The following is a 17492-nucleotide window of genomic DNA, read 5'->3' as shown; positions in this document are numbered from 1 at the left end:
CTCTAAGAATGTTTTATAGAGCAAAATCACAAGGCAGGTACAAAATCACAAAGTAAGTACAACATGGATCAAACAGTAAGAGTACAACTATAGCTGCTTAGCTAATAGAGAAGCAGGTCATGAACATCTAGAAATAACCTATAACAAATATCTCACAAAAACCCAACCTATTATTATAGACAGCTAAGTTAGGTAGAAATATTATAGGCAGTCAGACAGGGCTCAGACCTCAAGGAGTCAGTGAAGAAGATAAGAACACACAAAAACTATAGCTGAGGAGCACTCCTTGAAAGCCAGGCCTCAAGATAAAGACAAAATGCCTATCTATCTCCCCCAGGGATAAGCAATATACTGTGTTTAGTATTACCTGGCCCAAGTCTAGATAGACATCAGTCACCCGGTTGGGTGACCAGGATCTCCTGAGTCTTTCCCTAAAAGGTCCTTGTTCTTTCCATGTACACTTGCTATGTGACTTGCTTCCCCATTGGATCAATATTACCTAAGTGACTGTACTTGTAATCTTATTGGTTGATCATAGCTTTTTCCAAGCTTGTACCCACCTTGTGATTTTGCACCCATCTTGTGATTTTGCTCTATAAAACTTCCTGTGAGAGGTGGGCTCATGAGCAACCTATTTTACAGGTACCCTCCAACTCTCTCAAGAACTTTTCTCTCTCAATAAATATTTCCTACCCTTAACTACATTATTCCTCAGAATTCATTCTTTAATTTTGGGAACATGACCTCACTGTATCAGACATCTATGTGGTTGGGAATTATATTTTTCCCCTATGTCACTATGAGCACATGAGCACATGGAGGGACATCTACATATAAACCATAACTACATATGAACTATATAAACCATTAACTCTTTTACTTTAATGATTCAGTGAGTGTGTGCATCACTATAACCACTTAGAAAAATTGTTGTTATTAGTTTTTTAGATTAAGATACAACTAGAAACATGGAATTCAGTAAACATGGATTAAACTACAATAAATAATATTTTTACAAGAAAAATTAAAAGCACAGGAAGCAATACATCTATTCATTGGAAGTACAATGGAAAATTGATAGAGTTAAAAATAAAATAAATTCACTGAAGCTACATGTTTCAGCAATATTAAATTACTAATAAATAAGTCTAGGCTAAAACAATATAAGTCACAGAGGAATACACAAATTAAGTTTGTATATGTGTATAGGTAAAAGGTAGATAAAATTAATAAAAGTATTTAAGGTTAAACTCTAATGCAGCAAACATTCAGTATGTTAACAAATTATTAATACACAATTTATAGGAGTGATTGATCTCTTAAAGGGATGAAATGTAAAAACTTGTGGAGAAATATTCAGAGGAATTCAAAGCTATTGGTTATGTTCTGCTACTTAGTCTGGCTAGGGAATACATGGATTTTACTATCGTAGTTTTTAATAGATATGAGTAAATATTTGTCTGAAGGTGAAGTGGGATGTATGGGAGGAAATGATAGCATGTCACTTTATCTTGGGAGGTGTATGTCATATGTCATTTGAAACACTAAATATTGTCTAAGAATAGATGTTACACATGTGTTGAGAGGCAGGTGTTGAAATGCAGAGCTTGCCTTTAACAGATACTGCTTTACTGCTCTTTGTACAATTTTAATACCTCTTTTCAGTATTTCAACTTTGAGTGTATTCCCCATGTTACTTAATAAAATATAAAAGAACTGAGTCTATTAAATCAGTATTCTTAATTTAATGGTCAGTTTAAAGTGACTTTGGGTTTTGATGAATATTTTGATGAGATTTTTATTTAAAGAGAACTCCATAAATTGCCACGTTATAGAAATCCATTATGAGCTACCATGATAATTTGGGCTTTTATTACAGATACAACACAAATAGTTAAGTCCATCCTACCTTAAATGACAAGATTCTGAAGTTAACCTCTCAAAGGAAGCACAATTCATTAAAATGCTGAGTATAGATTTTGCCAAATCATTTACTGAGTGGTTATTTTCAATTGCCTCTATAGTTCTGGTCAAAATGGATTAACCTAGCCAAGAAGTAATCCACCCAAGAACATCCAAGTTCTTGTGGATAAGTTAAAACAACATTTGAACTGATGAATAAGAACACAACTGAATTAATTAAGGTGTTACTTTGAGTAATGAGTTAGGGACTGCATACTCATGTGTTTTCTTGACTACAAAGTAACTTTGTTGTCTGATCAGTGTTTGTATAAAGTTCATTTTTATTATTTAAATAAAATATATTTTTTTCATTTCTGCTTTTTCCTCTTAGCCTATGTTTGGATAGGAAAAATTCTAGTTTTGTATATTTTTTGTGAGAAAATTATCTTTAAGAAGAATGGAAAGAATAAGAAAGACCATACTCTTTTTTTCTCTCTGATCACCCAACAATGAAGGGAAAAAATGTCTCCAGCAATAGAAACTATACATTCCTGCAAAAAGAACAAAAGTTGTATTTTATTTCCTCAAATGATTGACTTATGTTTCTTCTCTATGCTTATTTGAGAATACATACCACAGAATTTGATGCAAATACAGTAATCCTAGAAGCACATAATGTTCTGATGATCAACTATCCAATACAAATATGTCATGGATCAACTGATTTACTGAATGTTCCTGTTTTCTTCTCAGTATATAAGAATTACTAATAATTAAATAAAAGTTATTTCATGAAAACACGAATTTAGGGTATTTGGCTTTTCTCACCTATGAAAGTACAAGTTTGGCATAATTAGCTGAGGATATTTTAAGAAATTTGTTACACTTGACATTATTAACTATAAAATGATGTTGAAAAGTTAACATGAGTTATGTAAGATAACTTAATAGCAGTGTACATACATTTTTAATATGAGCTAAAGTAGACACCTCTGTCTTTTACTAGTGTAGTCTGGTTTGACTGTTGGAACGCCCTGTGGATTCTACTATATCCCATAACAAATTAATGTTAGCTCATCTAAAGCCTCATAAATTAAAAAATGAAGGTTTTTGGAGTTGACAGTTTCTTTAGAGAAGTGATTAAAAATAAAAAAGAAATATAACTTTCGAAAAATCCCACAAACAATGTACATTCACTAGTTAAAATTTTAAAAACATGAAAAGTAATACTGAAAAAGAACAAAATACTAAAAGTTAAAATGAGAAGGTTAAAAAAAAAGAGTATAAAAATATAAAAAATGGAAAAATAAGGCTTGGAAATTTCCTAAGATTTTATCATATAAAGTTGCTACTCCATCAAACTAAAGTATCATCACTACAAAATCCAATACTTTTTTATTATACTTGAAAACAACCTATTAACACATGAACTGTTGATGCCAGGGGATTTAACACATTATGAGTAATGAAGTTGAAAAATCATACCAGAGTGATATATGTGCACCCATGTTTATAGCAGCACAGTTTGTAACAGCTAAAATTTGGAAACACCCCAATTGCCCATCAACTGGAGACTGGATAAAGAAGATGTGTGCATGTGTGTGTGTGTGTGTGTGTGTGTGTGTGTGTGTGTGTGTTTAATGAAATGGAGCCATAAAGAATGAGAAACTAGAGACATTTATAGCTAAATGTATGCACATTGAAGCCATACTCAAGTGAAATAAATAGGACACACGTGTAAATACCAAATAGTTTCTCTGGTGTGACAAACTGAAAGTATAAATAAGGATCAAAATGTGTAATAGATAATGTTAAATAGGATGAAAAGGTCCAAAAGGGAAGGAGAAGTGGGGGACATAGTGGAAAGGAAAGAAGGGAAAGGAATAAATAAGAGAAAAGGAAAAAACAGAAATAAAGTTTTTGTAAATGAGGGGGTGGAGGAGTTGACAGGAGGGCAGGGGAATTGGGAAAAAATAAGAATCAAGATATATCAGTAAAGATACAAATTTCCAAAGATAAATGTCATCATATTGTATACCTAAAATGTACCAATAAAGTAATGCGTATCATTCAGTTTTATCATTTTATTTGCATGTAAATATTCCTAATTATATTCTGCTTTTAGAATTCAAAAGTAATTATCTCTGCCTTTCAACCTAATGAAATTTACTCAATTTTTAGGGAGAAATTAGTCCCATGTCCAAAATGCCCATCTTGCTGTTGCTTATCATCTTTCTTTTATGTCGTTCATAAGGTATTTGTACTTTGGGTTTCTCATATAAGAGAAACCATGCAATATTAAAACATCTGTATCTTATTTTTTTTTTTTTCGCATTTGTCATGGTTTGGCCCAACCTGCACAGCATAGGGTCAGAAGCCAGGGAAAGCAGTGGGAGATGAAGAAAAAACAATGAGACCAAGATTATTCTTGATAGCTGGGACCAGGTGGAACCATAGCTTGTCGGGAGCTATTGCCATCTGGAGCACCATGCGCTCTTTATTTATAGTGGAAGGCAAACAGGAAGAGAAGGTGCAGTAAATAGTGCTATATGGGCCATGTGGCCTAGGCAGAATGTAGCATGTTTGTTTCGTGATCGGCGCATGTACAGGAAGGGAACAGGGAAGGGTTACAATGTATTTGTCTCCTGGGGCTGTGCCATCCAAGGTCTACAATATGAGTCAAACATCTATGGAGAAGAATGGGAGCAGGGAGGAGAAAACGAGCAGGGAAGAGACAAAGGGCCATCTTCAGGTTCGACCTGAGGCAATGGTTTATATCTAGATGGACCCCAAGAGCCTCATGTGCCAACAGGCAGGGTTTTGGAGTGTGATTGCTTTATGGGGCCTTTAGCTGCCTTGCTGTTACTAGGCAAGGTCTGGTTATAAGAGGCAGGTCACTGGGGTTGTGGCCTGGAAAGATTTATCTCTCTCCCTAGCTTCTCTCTTCACTCTCTGCTTCCCTGTGTCCATGAAGTGAGCAGCTTCCTTTCGCCCTGCCTCTCTGCCATGCTCTTCTGTCTTGGAACCAAGAACTATAGACTTAATCCTTCAATAATTGTGGGCCAAAATAAACTTTTCCTTCTTTGAATTGTGGGTATCAGGTATTGTGTCTAGTGATGAGATACTAAGTAACCAAAAGAGCATTACTCACTCAAGGTGCATCCATTTTTCTATGAATGACTAAAATTTATCCTTGTTTACAGATAAATACCATTCTATTGTGTAAAATCTGCCTTAGCCACTTTCCTCATAACTGAGACAAAATACCCACAATTTAAAGGAGGTGTGTTCTATAGTATCAGAAGTTTCACTCCGTGTTTGATTGGATCCAATGGAGAAATGACATAGTGGAGGGTCAGACAGAGAAAACCTGCTCATATCACGGCTGTCAGGAAGTAGAAAGTAAAGGGAAGAGCTGGGTAGGGAGATGTACCCTTCCACGCTACACCCTTATGACCCCCACCTCTTCTGACCAGCTCCACCTCCTGATTGCACATTTAGGTATGGACTCAGCCATGGATTAATCCACCAGTGAGTATGTTTCCCCTATGATCCATCCAGTCATCTCTCAGAAGCTCCACCTCTGAACACATATGAGAGTTTCTGTTTAGGGGAGTCTGTAAAGAGTTAAAGTTACAATAAGGCCTAAATGTTTGTTTGAATTTTACATGATTTAACAATATCTAATAAAGATAGTACTTTGGTAAAACCTTCTATTTAAAAAATGAAAAGGTAGAACCCAGAAGGAAGCTCCCTTGCTGCCATTCCAAGCTCCTAGGGCAGAGAAGCTGAGCGGGTCCCAGCACCCGGAAGGAAGCTCCCCCACTACCATCCCAAGCTCCTAGGGCAGAGAAAGTGTGCCGCGTGGGTGGCAGAAGCCCCCCCTCCCCCAGCGTGGAAACGAGAAGACACATAAACAAGCCTCAAAAACCGACTTCTGGATCACTTACAGCAACCCCAAAGGGAAATGAGATGGAACAATCTGATACTCAATTACCTGGACTCTCTGAACTGGCAACAAAAGAGGATCTGGGGAAAAAAATGAAACCAGAAATAATTACTCAGATAACAGCAAAGATGTTGCTCATGGTGCAAGACATGATTAATAAATCTAGAGAGGACACAGGTAAAAAAATAGAGGATCTGAGGAACATGATGGAATCCCAACATAGGAAACAAATGGAATCCATAAAACAGATGCAAACAGATTTCCAGGACATTAAAAACCCCATCAAAAGTCTGCACAGCAGCCGGGGATTTAGCTCAGTGGTTTCTCCACCTGCTGTGCAAGCGCAAGGACCCGAGTTCGATCCCCAGCACCAAAAAAAAAAAAAAAAAAAGAAAGTCTGCATAGCAGAATGAACCAATGTGAGGAAAGAATTTCAGATATAGAAGAAAAGATTGCCATTAGTGACCAGGAAAAGAAAAATGGCTTTAAAATTGTAAAGGAACACAAGAAATTAATCCAGCAGCTGCTAGATGATGCAAAGAAGAATAACATAAGACTGATTGGAGTCAATGAAGAAAGAGGAGAGAGTGCAGATGACGTAAAAAAAACTCTTCACAAAAGTGACGGCAGAAATCTCCCCAATGAGGGGAAAAGAACTTGACATACAGATAAGTGAGGCATATAGGACTCCAAATAGGCTTGATCAAAAAAAATCTACACATAGGCATATAATAGTTAGGATTCCAGAAATCCAACAGAAGAGCAAAATTCTACAAGCAGTCAGAGAAAAGAAACAAACCACATACAAAGGAAAGCCCATCAGAATCACAGCAGACTTCTCAATGCAAACCCTCAAGGCAAGAAGAGCTTGGAGTGATGTATTTCAAGCCCTAAAGGAAAACAGCCTCCAACCCAGATTGATGTACCCTGCAAAATTATCTTTCAAAATTGATGGAGAAATAAGATACTTTCATGATAAACAGAACCTCACAAACTTCAAGAATATCAAACTGGCACTCCAAAAAATTTTATTCAATACTCTAGGAAAAGACAATGGGATCACAACCCCAGGAAACCCAGCAGAATGAATCCATTGGGCATGACGAATTAAACGCAAAGAGGGAGAATCCAACAAAAAGAAAAAGTCATGACAAGGCTTTTAAAACTTTGAACTTCATCTCCCTAATGAGTGTATAATTCAATCTTGTTATTGTACTGATTAGTGTTTTTCTGATTCTAGAGTTGTCCACCTTTCCTTGTGCTGTACTGGCTATTTATCATCTTTTTACGTCTACTTTTAATTGGGTTGTCTATTAATGAGTTCTAAGAATTCTTTTTATATTCTGGTCATAGGTTATATGGATTGTAAATATGGTCTGTTTAAGGACTACTTTTCTTTTTAATGATGTCATTTAAAGTTCTAAATTTTGATGGAATCTCATTGATCAATTTTTTTCTTTTATACATCATGTCTTTTTTATCCTAGGTAGTTCTTGCCTACCCTGAATTCATAAACATTTTCCTTTATAATTTCTTCTTAAGTTTTTATACTTCTAGGCTTTCGTATTTAGGTTCATAGATCCCTTCAAGTTATTTTCATTTATGGAAATAAAGGCTTGAGCTTAATTTTTTATATACAGGTGCCAGGTGTTCTAGTGGCATTTGCTGAAAACACTATCTCTTCCTTGGCTCTCGAATTGAGTTTATATTCTATAAAATGCTAATTGCCACAGACCAGCTGCAGTCGATGTAGGGTAGGAAGGGGAGATGTCTTGGGACGATGAGAAAAGAACCTTCACAAGCAATGTTCAGGTTCCCTCTGAGAAGTCTCAGGGTCTGATTTATTTTTATATCTTTAAGCAATAGCTGGGAGGCATTGGGCAGAACATGTTTACATTTTAAATTGCCTTAGCAATTTCTATTGAAGTAAAGATTATTTTTTTGTTAGACAAAGTACAATTCCTCTAAGCTGTTTTATTTCATTGAACATCATGAATACATATCTAAAAATTACAATTGTCCCCTTATTTACCCACACCTAAACAGAACAGAAAGTAACTTAATCAAAATCTTTATATCAGCAGGGGTTCAAGCGAAATTTAATCAATTAAGTGTCAAACTTGTGGTCGCCAGCTGGCCCTTGAGAAACTGCACAATGGTTAATATAGTCTGCTATTAGCTCTCTATTTTACTTTACCTCTATTCATCTTAACTAAATGTCATTTAGTTTCATAGCCCATGAGCAGGAGATATTTACAGCACTTTGAGAAATATTGAGTAACTTGTCTCCTTAATTCATTTACCTGTCTTAACGTTCTTTCTGTTTTTCATTTCTCACTATTTCTTTCATGTAAAGTCTGTCTTTCCAATCTTTTTGTAAGACCCCTTTAGTAAATAGAATGTCAACAATAAGAGGGGGAGTCATAGCAGTGGGGGAAACAGAGAGGGTTTTAGGAGAAGTTTCTTTAGAAGTGGATGTAGCAATAGAACTAAGAGTAACTGGAATTTGGGACTTGTGAGCCAGATCAGATTTCAATATATCATTACCAATTTGCCTCATGGAGAGTTTGTTGTTAGTCACAAACACAATGACTCCTGTGATCAGAGTAATGATTATAAACATTATGGCAAGAAAAAATAAAACATGAGGGTACAATGCATTCCACCCTTTCTTTCCTCCAGCTGGAACTTTGTCAAGCAGCAATGGAGGTCTGTTGGGCTTCACCAGCTAATGTTAAATAATCTTTCAAAACTCAGTGGATCATATATGTGTGGTTCTATTTCTAGATTCTCTGTTTTATTCAAATGACCTATCTGTCTTTCCTTACACCAACACTGCCTTGATTACTGTAGCTTTAGAAGAAGTCTTAAAATTAGGTACTAAATGTCTTCCAACACTGTGGGTTTTTTTAAACTTTTCTAGGTCCTTTGTACTCCTACCTAACATTAAAATTTCAATATCCAATTCCTCATTTATAGCAAGTATACACAGATCTGAATTTTTATGTATACCTTGTGTTTTCTAATCCTGCTAAATTCAAATACAAGTTCTAGGGGCTCCTAGAGATTTCTTAGTATTTTCTCTGTAGATGATCATTTCATCTACATATAAAGATTTTGCTTCTACCTTGCCAATCCTATCCTAGTTGTGTCATTTTATTGCCAGACTATTTTGGTGGGGCCTAGGTTTCAAAGTTTAATGGACAGGTAAAGAGTAAGCATATCTGCCCTTGTTCCCCACCTTAAGGAAAAAGCATTGTATCTTCTCCATTCATATAAGGTGTTCTCACTGGAAGTATGGAGTACATGTCTTTAATCTGTTGAGAAGGTTCTGTTCTACTTCTAGTCTCCTGATAGCTTTTACCATGATCAGCTGTAGAATTTAGTCCAATACTTTTTCTCCAACTAGTGACAGGATCATATGGCTTTTTCCTTTCCTCTGTTAAAATGATGACTTCTGGGGGTGGATCTTCCAGTGCTGAACCAACACTGCCATGCCTATAACAAAACCACTTTCTACATACTGTCAGATCTGACTTCTAAGAGTTTGTTTTGTTAAACAAATTTCTATCTATGTTCATACTTTTTTCTTCTATTATCTTTATCCAGTTTTAGGATTAGCACAATGTTAAGTTCCTAAAATGTGGGGAGAAATGTTCTTTCTTTTTTCTGCTTTAATTGTTTGATATAATTTCTCAGTTAAAATGTATATGAGCCTGCTGTTGTCATATAGGTAGGTTTTCAAGCTAGGAATATACTTTCTTTAATAGGTGCTACTCAAATTTTATATTCCTTCCAGAGTTAGTTTCACTAATTTGTCTTCCAAGGTACTTGTTAGAAATTGTCAAATTTATTTCAAAAAAGATTTTTGTAATATGGTTTCTATATCCTTTTACATTCTGTAAAATCTGTGGCGATCTCTCCTAGATCTTGATATTGTAATTTAAAAAATGTATAATTGATATTGTGTAACAGGAAGAAAAGGTCTAAAGGTGCAGGGGAAGTGGGAGGGGTAGGGGAAAGGGAAAAAGGGAAAAGAAAAAATACGAGAAAAGGAAAAAAATGGAAACAGTGACTTTGTAAATAAGGAAGGGTGGAGGGGCTGAAGGGAGGGCAAGGGAAGGGGAAAAAAGAACCAAGATACTCATGTAATGGTACAAGATCCCAATGATGAATGTAACTGTATTGTATACCTAAAATGTACCAATAAACTTAATGGAAAAAAAATAAAATTAAAAAAAGTTAAAAAATGAAAAGCTATTATAAGGAGCATAGGGTAAATACTTCATTGATTTATATTACTTGAAACAAAGTTCCAGATCTTGTTGTATATGAAAATATGAACTAACAATATGGTTCTATTTATTTAAATTTGAGGAAAAAAATGTATCCTTTAAAAAATAAGGCTTTGTACAAGGATGATTTCTTTATACTTGAAATGGTGCTAAAATAGGGACTTAAAAAAGTGACTAAGTTAAAGTCAGAATACATTGTTGCTCAAAATCACAGGTAATTATAAAATGAATTTTAAAAATATTTATATTAATTAGTAATAATATAGCAACTATAGAATTGCTCATCTACGTAGCTACTATGTAAAGCTAACTATACTCTCTATGTTTAAATTTTCAAAGTGATTCTTAATTTGTGGTTCTGAAAGTATATTCATCAGTCTAAGTCTACTAAATAAGAATCTTTGTGTTTGAGGCACTAAAGTGTGTATATGTAACAATTCTTTATCCCATTATAGTTATTCTTTCTATTTTAATTTTTATTAACATAATATTTCAATCCACATATGCAATGTATACTCCTTATATCAGAATAATTTTTATTTTCCTCTACTTATCATTTATGTTTGGAGGCTTTAATCTCCTTTTGCTAGTTATTTTTTAGTTCTTTATAAATATACAATAGGTTACTCTGCATCATAGTTATAGTACAACAGGGCTGGGGATTTAGCTCAGTGGCTCCGCCACCTGTCTCGCAAGCGCAAGGACTCGAGTTTGATCCCTGGTACCAAAAAAAAAAAAAAAAAAGGTTATAGTAAAACACTAAAATTCATTTTGTCTACCATAGCAAACTCCTCTGCCCAGTATTAGCAGGCTATAGTGGCACAAGATTCTTGTTCCTCCATAATTTGGCTGTGTTACATTGGAAGTAGCAGAGCTTGGCTGAGTTCACTCACAGTCAAGGTCAACTGTCTCCAACTAAATTCTTCCCCTCTGAATGAACCATTTGTTCTCTTTAGCAAAGATATACTTGTGCCATCATTCTACAGTCCTGCCTGCTTGATCCTTGTTATCAGCAGATGTCCCAAGGCCTGCCCAGCTTCCTCCTTCCCACACTTGTAATGAATAAACACTGAATGTCCTGGGAGTCCTTTGTCTTTGCTGCACAGAGCAGCTTAGATCAGCCCAAGCCTCAGTTTCTCTCAAGTCTCTGTTTCAGTGTTTTAATTTCCACTTTCCTATCTCACAAACTTGCAGAAGGCCAGGACCACTGCAGGGGACTGACAGACAACTCCCCTTACCCTTTCCCTATAGTCTACCTAAGTTTTTTGGGGGGTGTTTATTTTGTTTTTTGGTTTTTTTCAGTACTGGGAATCAAATCCAGAGCTTTGTCCAGGGTAGGCAAGTGCTTTACCACTGAGCTATTTACCCAGTCCATTTTATTTTGAAACAGAATTCCACTGAGTTGCTCAAGATGGTCTTAGACTTTGGAATCCTCCAGCTTCACGCTTCAGAATAGCTGAGATTGCAGGCTTGTGCCATCCTTTACAGCAGTTCTACCTGTGTTTTATTACGTATTATTCAATCTCCCCCTCCATTCCTACTCTGAGCATGTTATTCTATGTTCATATGAATTTTTAGAATTCATGTATGAGAAAAAATGTAATATTTTTGTTTCTCTTTGGTTTACATAATATTTCCCATCTCATCAAATTTGCTGCAAATGACAAGATTTCATTTTTTTTTTTTTTGGTAAACTCTTCATGCAGGCCAGTAGATTCTTGATAAGAATCCTGAATGGTTTTGTGTCTTTTTAAAAAGATGTGCTGAGTCTGAAGTGCCAGCCATTACCTCAACGACAGTGAAATAAAAGCAATGCCAAAATCTTCCTTGTTTTTAGAAGTAAATAGGTTGATACATAATTTTGTAAGACAAATGTTATTTTCCAAGAAGGTTTTTAAAAAAATAAAGTCATGAAAGTATAACTATTTAACATCTTATAACATGTGTTGTGGCAAAGTGGAACAGCTCAGTGTTTTAGCCAAGTGCTATCGCTCTGCATTACAGCTCTTGTTAAACCTACTGCAATTTGAAGACTTAAAACAGTTAAGTCTTAAACAGTTACATTGCTTGAACATTTTGATACACTGGACAGGAACATCATACAGCGGAAAAGGCTACATTTCCGGGACAGAACATCTTATGGGGAAAAAAAATGGGCAATGTGGTTTTTTTATAAAGTGGAGTACTACTCAGCCATAAAAAATGAGAAATTAGAGACATTTATAGCTAAGCTGATGCACATTGAGGCGATACTCTTAAGTGAAATAAATAGGACACACATGTATAAATACCAAATAGTTTCAATGGTGTGAGAAACTGAAAGTGTAAATAAGGACTAAATGTATAATAGGTAAAGTGAAATAGGAAGAAAAGGGGCAAAGGGGAAGGAAGTGGGAGGGCTAGGGGAAAGGATAGAAGGGAATGAGATTAATATGAGAAAATGGAAAAATAGGAACAAAATCTTTGTAAATAGGGAGGAATGGAGGGGTTGAAGGGAGGGCTGGGCAAGGGTGAAAAATAAGAACCAAGAGAGACTATGTAAAGATGCAAATTTCCAATGATGAATGTCATTATATTGTATACTTAAAAATGTACCAATGGTTAGAATGAATAATCGATAATGCAAAATAGGAAAAAAAGGTCCAAAGGGGTAGGGGTAGTGGGAGGGGCAGGGGAAAGGAAAGAAGGGAAAGGAAAAATGATGAGAAATGGAAAAAATGGAAATAAAGTCTTTGTAAATAGGGAAGGGTGGAGGGTGTGAAGGGAGGGCTAGGAATGGGGAAAAAATAAGAACCAAGATTTCATTCTTTTTATGATTGAATAGCATTCTATTATGTATATATGCCCCACTTTTTGAATCCAATGATCTATCGGACCCTATATAGATTGATTTCATGTTTGGCTATTATGAATAGTGCTTCAGTAACCATGCAAAATACAGGTATTTTTAATATGCTGATTTATTCTTTTTGGATATATATCCAGAAGTGAAATAGCTGAATCATATGGTAGATCTATTTTTTACTTTGTTGGGGAATATATGTACTGTTGTGTATAATAAATGTACTAATTTACATTTACAACAATAGTCTTTAAGAAGTTTTTTGTCTACATATCCTTACAGTAATTATTTTGTCCTTTTGATGTTCTGTATTTTAACAGTGGTGTGATAGTATCTCATTATGATTTTGATTTGCAATTCTCTGATAGCTAGTGAAGTTGAGCATTTTTCATGCTTGTTGGCCAGTTGAATTTTTTCTTTTGAGAAGTGTCTATTCGTATCATTTGCCCATTGGATTATTCATTGTTTTGACATTGAGTTTTATTTCTTATGTATGCTGGATATTACTCTTTGTCAGATGAACAATATACAAACATTTTCTTCCATTCTGTATGTTTTGTTTTCATTCTTCTGATTGTTTTCTTTGCTGTGCAGAATACTCTTTATTAGTAATAACCTCTTTTGTCTAGTGTTGCTTTTGTTGTTTTTCCTTTTGGAGGGCTATCCAAGAAATCATTGTCTATACCAAAGTCTTAATGTTGTCTCCTAGTAAATTCCTAATTTCTGGCTTTATATTTAGATGTTTGATCAATTTTGAGATGATTTCTGTACAGAGTGAAAGATAGAGGTTGAGTTTTAATTCTTTTCAATGGCTACTCAGTTTTTCCATCGCCATTCATTAAAGAGATTGTTCTTTGTTTAATATATGTTTTTGTTAACTTTGTTGAGAATCAATTGAGTTTAGATGTATAGGTTTTATTTAGGGTCTCTGTCCTGTTCAACTGTCCTAGCTTCACAATGCTTCACAATTCTTTGGTTACACTAGCCTTGTAATATGTTTTGAGGCCAAGGAGTGCAATGTCTTCAGTTTTCTTCTTTTTGGTTCGGTATTTCATGGTCTTTTATTCTTGCAAATATTTTTTTTTTAATTTTTCAGTGATTTATTTAACTTAACATGATATCCTTGTATTTACAACAATTAAGAGATAGAATCAATCTAGGATGCTACTCAGTAGACTAGTGGGTAAAAATATGCTATAGGTAAACATGCAGTAATATTCAGACATAAAAAGATGATAAATCTATCATTTACACCCCTCATTTTAACCAGAACGATCCCTGCTAGCATTTCTTATACTCATGTACAGTGGCAGTAAACTACTTTCTTTTTTTATATGATTTTTTACTTTTATTAGAACATGTTTGCAGTATATAATAATTATATTCACTGTAGGGGATCTGTACATATACACGACACATTTCAATTCCCTTTTCTCCCATCTCTTCACCTCTTTTTAATTTTTCCAGCATCAGATTCATTTATCTTATAAGACAATACAACATTAGTTCTCATATATACAGATTAAAAACCATACTAATAGGCCAAAGTACATATAAAACACATAAGACAATGGTACTAAGTCAAGGTACCCTTTTAAATGCATTGTCTACACTGGATTACAATACCCTTTTTTCCTATTACCTGTCTTATTATTTGTCAAATATATATACATATATATATATATATATGATTTGATTCTATATACAGAAAAACTTAAAGACTGCATTAAAATGATATTAAGACTAATACATGAACTCTATAAACTTAGACCATACAGTTATTCTTCTGATAAAGTCAGAGAAAAAAGATACAGTATTGATGGATTTAATTTACATGAGAAGTACACTCTTTTCAATCTTCCTATCCTCTGAATACTTTCATTATTATACATTTTATTATTATCTTATTTTATATGATGAATCAAAGGTTCTAAGGGATTATGATCATGTAATTTATAAAAAGACATGTTAAGTACTTAAAAATCTACAAGTAATATCAATTCTGTATACTCAAAATTAATATCCATTCAACACATCCTTAGAGGACTTTCAGAAAACTGTTACCTGACTGAACAAGACAAGCTCTGTCCTGTCAACTGAAACCAGTCATCCCAAATGAGTTATGCATAATCTAGAAATTTTTAATATACAAATGCCCTTTTTAAAAGGCTAATTGTATGATACCATTTTTGTAGTTAACAAGCAAATTATGAATTCTACTAGGAAACAGTGAAATCTAAAATTCTAAAACTGAAGTTTCAGTTATTTTCACTATATAATATAGGCAATGTGTTCAGAAATGACATTCACCATAAGACATATCAGCAGTAAATGGCCAAACTGGCCACTAAATAAAAAAATAGTGTCTGTCCAAAAAAATCCAGCCATAACATTAGTATATATGTATATATAATATTATTATATATTAAGGAAAGATATATATTTATGTATATGTAAAGGGAATATATATATTCCCTTAATGAAAATTATTATTGGATAAGTATTCTAGGAATCTGTTTCTCTTTCTCACTATCCTAGATATATTGGGTGGATTTTATTAAAAAGTTATTGATGAACAAGATTTAGGGTTTAGCTATCTAAAATTTTCATTTAGAAAGACTTGTTACTGTTCCACAGAATGGAAGTTGAGTCACATTCCAAAATAATAGCACAATTTTTAAATTTTTCTCTGTATTATTGATATAACTAAAGACCTAAACAGCCAAGTTTGATACACTGATTGGTATAACTATGATTTATTTAATAGATTTTTTTAGTTTTTCAAAGAAGATGTTCTCTATAACAGATATAATTTATAGTTCTGTTTTCCAGGACTTCACACCATTGCAAAAGCAAGTGATAAGTTCTACACTTCGATCTTTTAATTAATTCAGTTCTGATTTTAGTTCCATCAACAATTAAACACCTGTACTACATAATTTTGTGCTGATTCATTGTGAAAATTTCCAGATTAGCCACACAATTCCCATTAAAGTTAATAGAGCTACGTGCTAATTGCTCATGTGCCCAGATGAAAATTGTTCCATGGTGCTTAATAACCCTTAAAATTCTCCACTTCTTATCCTTGCCACCAAAAATGCTAATCATCAAATTATGCCACCTCCTATCAGCCCATACTTACATAGAGGGTGAAAACAAACCAATAAAAAGATACCATAGAAACATTTTCTCCCTCTGTGATTTTTTTTTTTTTTTTGCTGTACAGAAGCTTTTTAATTTGACATGATCTCATTTGCTGATTCACAGAACTATTTCCTGCACAATTGGGTTTCTGTTCAGAAAATCTTTGCCTCCAACTGTGATTTCTCAGGTATTTTACCTATTTTGTTTTCCAGCAGATTAAGTGTTTCTGTTTTAATACCTAGTTCTTCGATCCATTCTGATTTCAGTTTAGTACATTGTGAGAGATATTGGTTTCCCAACACCATTTGATGAAGAGGCTGTCCTTTCTCTAGAGTACATTTTATATGCCTAGTCCTATAGATGATGATGTATGTGATAGTTGTTTTTTTCTTGCAGTGCAGTGTTTGAGACTGATCTTAATAGGATGAATAGGTGCATGAAGAGCAAAACATAACCAAAGCTAAAGTAACATCACAGGAGATGTACAAAAACTAAAGGAGTCTACAAAGTTGCAACAGAGTCTTCTGCGCTAGCTAACTTTTTTAAGAGTCAGCCTTGACAGTGGAGGCTTCCTATGAACTGAAGCAATTCATTTAGACGGGTGAGAGCTTTTGGAAAATAATAAGAATAGGATGGCCCTGATTATCCTTAAATATGAGAAGGAAATATCTAAAGTGCTGATAATACTGTAATGTGATTCATAGATTTTTAACTTGAATTTTTTCCAGATTTTCTCACCCATTTGTATTTTTTTTAACACAAGACTATTTAATCCATTTTGCTTAATTAAAAACAAGGGAGAACAGAGCTGCCCCCAGCACAGAGGAGGTGAACATTCCCAGCTGCCGTACCACCCCACCCCCCAGCACCTAGGAGGTGAGCCATGAAGGCACCAGCAGCACACACACCCCTACCCCCATTGAAATGAGAAAACATGTAAACAAGTCTCCAAACCAGACTTCCAGATCACCTAAAGCAACCACAAAGGGAAGTGAGATGGAACAATCTGATACTCAACCACCTGGACTCCCTAAACTGGCAACAAAAGAGGATCTGGAAAAAATGAAATCAGATATAATTTCTGAAATAACAGCAGAGATTGTGCCCATAGTGCAAGAATGATTAATAAATCTAGAGAGGACACAGATATAAAAATAGAGGAACTAAGGAACATGTTGAAATCCCAACATAAGAAACAAATGGAATCCATAAAACAGATGCAAACATTTCCAGGAGATTAAAAACCCAACAGAAAGTTTACACACAGCAGAATGAGCCAATGTGAGGACAGAATTTCAGATATAGAAGATAAGATTGCAATTAGTGACCAGGAAAAGAAAATTGCTTCAAAATTATAAGG

The sequence above is a fragment of the Heterocephalus glaber genome, unplaced genomic scaffold, assembly GCF_053883595.1.
Source record: "Heterocephalus glaber isolate CG9 unplaced genomic scaffold, H.glaber_assembly_v1.0 deba00001497, whole genome shotgun sequence".
Taxonomy (NCBI): domain Eukaryota; kingdom Metazoa; phylum Chordata; class Mammalia; order Rodentia; family Bathyergidae; genus Heterocephalus; species Heterocephalus glaber.
The sequence above is the reverse complement of the archived record's forward strand: the minus strand, read 5'-3'. Positions refer to the sequence as shown.